At 37.9% G+C, this 9,515-nt stretch overlaps 1 long non-coding RNA gene across 1 annotated transcript in view; it reads left to right on the top strand.

The window, feature by feature from the left end:
• Positions 1 to 2,330: 2,330 nt before the first annotated feature.
• Positions 2,331 to 9,515, top strand: part of LOC103471968 (uncharacterized) — a 9,172-nt gene continuing 1,987 nt past the window's right edge. Inside the window, exon 1 of the long non-coding RNA XR_534773.1 lies at positions 2,331 to 2,480. This is a non-coding gene — a long non-coding RNA (uncharacterized LOC103471968). The remainder of the gene's footprint in view (positions 2,481 to 9,515) is intronic.

Here is a 9,515-nt window from a genome sequence, read left to right as displayed (position 1 = left end):
TAAATTATGGAAAAATTCTGCTGAAATTCCATAAAAAACACTGAAAATATCATGGCAGAGAATTACCAGGACATTTTCTGTATTTTTTATTTTTATTTATTTTTTCAGAATTTCCATCAAAATTTTTTCCATATTTTAACAGTTTTTATGTCAAATTTACCAATATTTTGTTAACCCAAAACTGAAATTCTCTTTTTACTCTGTCTTTTGTGATGCATTCACAAACTTTTTAAAAAATCCTGGACATTTCCAAATACTTTTGTCCTCCAAACCATTGAAGTCTGTATTCTATACCATATGTTAATTATAGTGTAAAATATATTAAAGTTAATGTATTTAATATATTCTTAACATAATTTTGAAACAAAATTAAATTCTAAGTCCACAGGAAATGTAGTTGTAGAACACAAAACACTTAGTTTGAAAGTAGCTCATGCAAAGTGATGTAAAAATGAAACCATTCTACAATCAATTTGCAGACTTTATTTTGCAATTTAAGACCATAAATTAACATGTCATCTGGTTTTTATAACTAACATTTGCTATTATATATTAAGAGATATATTAAGAGCTAAACATATTCTTGAGCTTGCTAATGTTTATCTTCTGTACATCACAACTAATTTATTGCATTTTACTATACAAATTTTCAACGTATAAATTAAATGTAAGCCATTTTGACTCTAGTCTTTGAAGTCAAATAAACAGTTTTGTTAAGTTATTACTATAAGATGAAACATAAAAAATTGCTTTTGAACATGAAAATCATAGTTGTAAACAGGATCAACATACTTCAAAATAAATGCCGAAAGTCTACCATTATTTTTATGAAATACAGGTATAAATATTTTGTTAAAATCAAATGCTACATAAACCCAGCCGGTAACACTTTATTTGAAGGCAGGTGAATAAGACTGACATGACACCGTCATAAACATCTGTCATGGACATGAATATGTCTTCATAAATATTTATGACTGTTGTCATAAAGCGTCATTCAGTAAATCATGACACTTTTAATACAAAGTTGATATTATTGAAAATGTCTTTGTTTTGACAACTTGACATTAATCTAGACAAAATGATTAATGATTGATTAATAGTATTCAGCAGGTTGTTTTCTAATGTATTAAAATTAAATATGATCGGGACACTTAATGATATTAGCGATTAGGTAATCCATTCAGCAAGCACTTTTACTTTTAATACTTAAGTATTTTTAAAAGCCAGTACTTTTTTACTTTTACTTAAGTACAAATGCTAATGTGGTAGTTTTACTTTTACTTGAGTACATTTTTGTCTGTGTATTTGTACTTTTACTTAAGTACATTTTTTGAGTACTTTCTCCACCACTGCTGTATTATGACTTGTTTTGAAATATATTGAATCTGTAAATGTGAGTTTGTTTTGCATTGATTTGACTCAACAGGATATGACTTAGATGTGTTTGTATGGCAAAGTGACTTGAAATAACATTGGTTGTGAGTTGATGACATATTAATAATCTCTCTCTTCATTGGTCCATCGTCTTCCACGTATGTGAGATGCAGTCAGGGTGGTAACAGGTCCCAGACGTTCCTCCCCAGCTCATTCAGGGGAATCCCGTGGCATTCCAGGCCAGGAGGGACTTAAAGCTCTGGGTCTGCAGCAGAGCGTCCTCACAGTGGGACGTGCCTTGAATGTCTCCAAATCAGACTTCATCCTGGTAACATCTGATAAAGTCTGAACATCAAGGATGCAAATCTTAAAAATCAATCCTGAAATTAACAGCAGGCCAGTGGAAGGAGACCAGCACCGGAGCGACACTGCTTCTTCCTGTTAGCGCTCACTGTAGCTTTCTGACCTAGCTACAGATGATAAAGGGGATCTGACTTCCTTATGGGTTGGCGCTTGTAAAGTTGCCCAGTGAAAAATTAGAAGCAATAATTAGGTTTATTTAGCCAGTCATAGAGAAAAATATGTGGATGTTCATTTTTCAAAGTCATATCTTTGCCATAATATTCCTACATTTATAAATGCCAGAGTTTTCCAATTCAAAAATTCAGTTGAGAAGCTAAATATTTAGTTTCCAACTAAGTGTTTAAATCTCCAAATTAGATTTTTATTTTTCTAACTAAATATTTAATTTTCAAACTAAACATTTAATTTCCAAACAAGTCCAGGCTAAATATTTAGCTAAGACGCAAATTTACTTGCCGATAAGTGGAAGTGGAATATCAAAATAAAAGCTGGGTTATGTTGACTTCTATATAAATAAATATTTAGTTAAATATTTAGTTCTGAAAATAATACAAAATGGTGAAAATATGACTTTGAAAAATGAAAGTTTCTTCTATATGATAAACAAAATAAACCAAATTTTTGCTGTTTATTCTAAACTGTGTAACTTTACAAACGGCGCCTCATCCTTTTGACAAGAAACAGGACTTTGCAACAGGACGTAATATTGGCAACTGAAATGATCTACTATACTCAGTGAGGTTTGTAAACTTGAACCATAAATGCTGTTAATAATAAAGGTGGGTAAACCACTCTAAAATATTGATCATACTGATTATAAGTATCAGATAGACAATCAATATTTTAATTTCAGATTCTGTCTTAGAATTACTTTATTGTATTGTAGGTTCTTAACTCTACCATAGGAAACGTTGCTTTGATTTGCTCTTAAATTACTATTTTGATTTGTACTTTTTTAAATTCAGAAAATAATGCGCACAAATTTGCTATATAATGTAATATGTTGCTAAAGTATTTTGCAGACACCTATGAACTTTATTTAAATTATGTTCTATATTTTGACAAAACAGTCCAAAGAAAACATCATAAAAACATCTAAATGTCAGAAGTGTGATAATGTATTGTATTTAGATAACAAATATTGGTATCAGAGATTCTGGCCCTATATTCACGTTGTATTAGCTTGATACCAAAACATGCAGCATGGCACACCTCTGGTGGATAATCCCAGTTATCTGATATGCTATCAATGGGGAGATAACTTTTTTTATGCTGCTTTGTTTTAGTAAAATGAAATAATCTGCTCTTACATGGAAAATGTGTCTGAACTCAACATCGTTGGACAGTAACAGGAAACAGATCGTTATCATCAGCTGCAAAGTGTCCTTCCACACAGAACAAAAGTAATGTTGACAGATAAAGGAAAAAAAATATGGCTACCTTTAACTTGGCTTTTCCCCTTCGTTGTCACTTTCAAACACTCGTGACAAATTCTGCAAATATCCTAATAAACATGCACAAAATCCCGCCCACGAGATTAAACCGATAAAGCTCTTCAGAAGCACACCTTTCCACCCACATATGTTGACACATGTTCACGAACAACTGGTAATGTTCCATCAAAGCTTATGGCGACCATTAAAAACGCAGAGACACGCGCTCATAGTTAACACCCACACACTCTTGAATGGCAGTGTGCCTTTCCATCACTGGAATTGCTGCTGATAATCATGTACCTTACTCAATTACACTTGGCTAATTGTTGAGATGCCACATCACCATAGTGAGGGACATGAAGGCGAGTCGCACACCCTCTGTAAAGCAGGCTAGTCCTCTGATATTCCTCTGATTAAACAGTTCTGCATAAAGTTATCAGGTGAAGGAAGGTATATAAATCAGCGGCAGAGATTGTTGATTCCGTCTTTTCCATTCATAGAGCCACACAAACATTTACCCAGCACCAACACATACTTTGCCTGAAGGATTTTAATTTGAGATGCAGACTCCAGTGTCACAGTGAATGATATTAAAAGTTGCATCATGAATAAATCAGGAGACACAGGACTCACTTCAACAATGTGACAGATAAGAGGAGCAGCGCACAGGAGGAGATGGAGGGAAATGGAAGAGAGAGGAAGAGGCTCAGGATGATGGAGGAAATGCCAATAAATAAAGACACTTGCATTCTAACAACACAGCCAGCAGGACTGGCTTTACCCAACAAGGCTGTATTTGCTTTACTGATAAACCTACAACACTCCGTCATCTGTCATCCCATCACATAAAAGGAATGTTTTCTGTGTTAAGAAATACTGGACATGTTCATAATTACACCTTCAGTTCATCGCAATCACTCACTCGGAACATTGACAAAAAAAATTGACAATTTGTCAATTTGTCATGTAGTTACGGAACAGCACAGGGAGGGACGTCTTAGCAGGAGAGTACTACCAGCAGGAATTTTTAGGAGGCTGTCAAGAAAGCAAATAAAGGGAAACGCGGATGATTAAGTGATGTTTTGACTAAAGTGCAGCAAACATGGAAGACCTTGAAGGCTCCACTGCACACCGGCAGCTTCATGTTGGTGTTTGTTCTTAGCTTTACCTGCATCAGAACTCCACAGCTCAAAGCAAAGACACCAAAGCAGCATCTACCATCTACATTTTGCTAATGTTCACCACAGAAGCAAAACAATATGACCAGTAGATGAGTTTTCATTACAAACAAACAAACAAAGCTTTGTCTATATTCTGCTAATGTTGCTAAACATTCTGCTAAACACAATTTTGCAAATGCGACATCTCTATTAATCTCTGGCAAACAGAAACATTAAATACATTTGACCAAATTGGACCAAACTGTGACTGGTTTAGAAGATCTCTGTTCTTGATGGATTTTCTAGTCCACAGAGGTCAGGATCTCAAAGTCAAGGTATCTTTAATATTCCCAGGGCGACATTTGTATTGCAGCCAGCAGAAAAAACATTCACAGTATAAACATAAAATCATAGCTACTGACAGGCAAACACAACACAAACACAGGTTGAGTAGCCATTGTTACGGCAATGGCTACTGGGGATCCAAATAAACAAACAAACAGAACAAGAAGTATGCAAAACAAATTCTTAAAAATGTTTGTTTTTGCAGCTTTTTGAAGCCACTCTGTTTTCTTGAAGGTAAAAGAGAAAACTCTGTGAATAGGGGACGGTTAGGTCCAGCTAAAATTACCCGAGCTTTCTTGTAGTAGTTTTCTTCTGATAAAACTACTGTCCATGTTAAAATGTCTTAATTTACAGTAAAATGGTGGACATCGGTGATCTTTCTTGCATGCAGTGTCCGAATGTCTATTGTAAATTGTGACACCTAGATATTTGTATTCTTCCATTTCAACCGTTTGATCATTAATGTAAACATGGAAGACAGAATTTTTATATTTCCTAAATATCAATAGTTAACTCTAAAGCATCTTAGAATTACCAAAGAATCTAACATCTACTGTCTTCCTTATGCCCGCCTTTTGGAGTACAGTCAATCAAAGACAATAGATGTCACTCTCGGATTGACTGTTTAGCATATGGCAGCCAATAGCATATCAAGTAGCACTACACCTAGAAACTTTAACTTTCCAAACATCATTCCCTCTGCACAATTTTAATGTGCTCTACCAAAAAACAATCCCAAATAGGCAAACTTTCCTGAAGTACGTTGTGTATGTTTTTTATGTTTCACAGAAAAAAATGTGAACAGATAAATCTAGAAAACTGAACCAAAAATGACTTCTTCTACAACATCAGGAACCAAAATGGAGGTAGTGTAAAGACGTCCCTGTGCATCAGATGACGACTTGCCTGATGCAGTTAGGAAAATACTTCATGGAACACCATAAACATTTCTGCTGAGCATCAACTGAAAGTCCTGCAGTCAAAGTGGAAGACACTGAGCTTTGTAGCTTTCTTTGGACATTCCAATTGTTTCAAGCAGAAAACAGTGTGTTTCAGCTGAGGCCTTGAAATAGGCCAATTAGGTGTGCCTCCAATTAACCTAAATGTGTTTCTTATCCTATCAAAGTTCCAAAAGTCATGACGCTGTTCTCTGGGCATTCTGTTTTTGTTAAAAGAAGCAGTAATCAGTCTGTTTGTGAATTTCTGATATGGAAAACATCAATAAATAAATCTGTGACATAAATCTTTCTGTCTTCATTTTGGTGATGTTAACTGAGCTAAAGACAGGAGAAGTTTGGTTTGATTATACCTGAAACAGTGAGATAAAATGTGTCTGCATCTTTTTATTCTGAGTATGTAAACGTCTGGTTTCAACTTTTTGTCCAACTTCGTAAAGATAACTTCTGACAGTAACTTTAAGGCTGTGAACCACTTTTATAGTATTAGAATACAACCCAGTAACCATAACCCAGTTTCAGAGAACAATAATGTTTTGTGACAGCAATCTTGACCACACCGCTGTAGGATTTATGACCCCAGAAGGAATTCTAGATTTTCAATAAAGGGTCTGTATATCCACCTCTGTGACACACCCACCAAAGACAACTCATGGAGGGTCAGAAGACAAATGCAGCGAATGAAAGCCAGGATTAGAAGTGCAGGTGGGAGGCTGCACAGCGTGTGTGGCTCTTAGCAGCCAAGAGGAAGGTCTTCCATGTCAACTGGTGTCTGATGTGTGCATACGTGGGCATGAATATGCATTTGTATATGTGCATCTGCGTTGCAGTTACCTCAAAGGGGGAGCCGGTGGTGCTGTTGGCAGGTTAATCCAGCCCCGCGGCTAAGCATCAAACTTTCAGATCAGACGATCAATAATTCACACTGCAGCTTGTCAAGATCTATCACAGAACACAGGCTGAGGAGGAAGGCTGCAGCACGGCAACAGGCGCCAAGGTGATTTACAGCTTCATACAATTTGTACACATACAAAGAAAATATCAGACTACCTTCATAACTGTTTGCAAAAACATCACCCTGAACCCCAGATGGGGATATGGAACCATAAACAGCCAGGAGACACACATATGCACAGATGTATGGAAACACAAGAAGATGTGCCTCTACCGCATTTCATGAAGACGACTTCAGTAAAAGTGTTTTAAAGAATCTGACGGGAAGTCTCAAACTCTTTTGTTTCCCAAAACTCCAAATCTAAAGTCGTTCCTAGCAACAGACATACTGCTGTGCTTAAGAACCACCGGCTAGTCCTTGAAGCGTTCACCACCATATTAATGGATCCGTGGCTCGGCTCGAAATCCTCTGCAAATCACAGGAACATGGCAACAAACATGTCTGTTTAGTCTGCAATGTGGGGGAGTGAGCTGGTAGGGGGTAAGAGAAATTGAGGGATATTTCTGTGTGTGGGTGTATAATGGCTATCAGAGGTGACTTTCAGTGGGATCAACTCAAAACACACAAGCACACAAACAGCCCCCACCTCCAGCACCCCGACGCAGTCACAGACACAGCGCATTAGCTCATAACTACAGCCAGTGATCGCGCAGCAACAGCCGAATAACTGATCACCTGAAAGTGCTGACACTCAATCTAAGTGAGACCCGGCAGGCTCTCTAACCTGGACTTTTGTGTGTGAACTGAAAGCTTTACAGTGACCACTGCAATCTGCATAAGTAAACTAAAATGGTAGAACAACCAATCAGCTTTAGAAGTGTCCTGGCAGGTTCACTATGCAGGATGTCTGCATGGACTTCTTAATGCTTCTTCATGCTTGTGTAGCAGTGGAGGAGGATCTGCTGTGAAGGCCACTAAACCTTAAGGATGACTGATTGGCTTTTAGCTGGAGTAGAAACATGATGGAGGTTTCTGAGGTCTGTGTCAGAAAACATTTCACTCTCCACTGCAGACTTATAGCAGATATGTATCATCTTACTGCAAACTCTGAGGGCACAGGTTTCCTCTAGAAGGTGAGGTGTAGTGAGGTGTAGCAGCAGTTATGCACCACAGAAGTTTGACTTCTGCTGCATGTCCTCCTGTCTTCTATACCTTCTCCCCTCCCATCATTCTCCTACTACTTCCTGTCATCATCTTCTTGTTTCCACCAGTAGTAACATCTGGCTGTTGATTGCGTGATGTAAAAAAAGTGTTTCCAATGCAGTTTTGCGAGATACATCTATTTTGATACGACTAAAAAAACCGCCTCATCCTACTGCAAAATCTTTTTATTGAAAAGCACGAGTTTCTTTTTAATTGGCTTCTCTCCATTAAACAAATTCATGTCTGTCATTTCAATTTGCTCAATTTTTTGGTTAATGGAAACGCAGCTAGTGATGTCTCCAATCCAGTCCGCTGTTCATGTGAAAATAGAGAACCTTACACACCTTCACCAATGTGGGAGAGAACAATCAGCTTTTCATTTTCAGAAGGAACACAGCTTTCCCCTGTCCTGCCAAGATTAGAAGGGATCTTTCAGAGGATGTGTGTGGAGCCATGCAGCATCAGTGTGATGCTTAGTGCTAGACTGAATGGCAGGTAGATTGCATCTATCAAAAAGGAATCATTCCCCCCCAGGACCCCTCCCCCCTCCGACTCTCTTCTCTCAATTCTTCGTAAAGGAGGGTAATTCTCTGCAATACGGTGTCAGCCGCCGCCATCATGTCTGAGTGTTACCATCAAGCTCTGGCCAGCATGAAACAGAAGAGATGATGCTGGACTGCGTGATAGACATCTCATTCCACTTTCCTATGCTGTTGAGTGCTGCAGGTTGGGAGGGGCTGAGGGTCAGACACCTGGACACAACTTCAGTGACTCAGACAACTGCTCAGCTCCACACACACAGAGGCAGGAGCTTCACTCCTCTTTTCACCTTAATTAATTTCCTGATGGGTCACTCTTCCCCTCTCCCTGCAGATTCAGTCTGTCTGCTCCTATTTGTTCTGTGGATAGGGCTTTAAAAAAATTCTGGAATGAAATCATTGCATATTGTTGCACACTTAATAAAAAAGGTCTGTGAAAAGTGCAAGCAGCACAACAAATAAAACCTCCAGTAGTAGTGACCTCATTGAGGCTCCTCTGTGTTCGAACAGGAACAAGAGTAAAATATCATCGATCAATGTGACCCTGCAGACTTAGAAATGAAAGAGAAAAAAAAAACGCAAAAAGACTCAACAACACAGTCAACACAGACATGAGAGTCAATTGATTTGCATAGATAAGTCAATATCAAAACCTAAAGTTCTCTAATCATTTTAATCAGATAAATGTGTGGATGTGCCATAACTTTCTCCAGCTGAACAGAAACAAAACTGAAGTTATTATCTTTGGACCTAAAGAGAAACAATCTAGAGTCAAAACTCCACTTCAATTTTAAAGAGAGAAACTCATCACTACACCCAGACTGAAATCTGGGTGTAGTGATGAACTCTGACCTGAACCTTCAGAGACACATAAAGATGGTTACAAAGTCAGCCTTCTATCACCTGAAGATCCATGATGTGTTTATCTTTAGTTGCACTGATTACTGCAACAGTGTCTTTACAGGTCTGACTAAAAAATCAATCCTCAAGCTGCAGCTGATCCAGAACGCTGCTGCTCTCAGGTCTTCTGGTTCTGGTTCTGGTTCTGCTCTGCATCAGAATCAGAACCAAACATGGACAAGCAGCTTTCAGCTTTTACGCACCACAAATCTGGAACAAACTTCTATAAATCTGAAAAAAAGCCAGAACACCAAGTTCCTTTAAATCAGGAAGGAAGGAAGGAAGGAAGGAAGGAAGGAAGGAAGGAAGGAAGGAAGGAAGGAAGGAAGGAAGGAAGGAAG

This window comes from Poecilia reticulata, linkage group LG11, assembly GCF_000633615.1.
Source record: "Poecilia reticulata strain Guanapo linkage group LG11, Guppy_female_1.0+MT, whole genome shotgun sequence".
Taxonomy (NCBI): Eukaryota; Metazoa; Chordata; class Actinopteri; order Cyprinodontiformes; family Poeciliidae; genus Poecilia; species Poecilia reticulata.
This window is presented reverse-complemented; position numbering and strand designations above follow the sequence as displayed.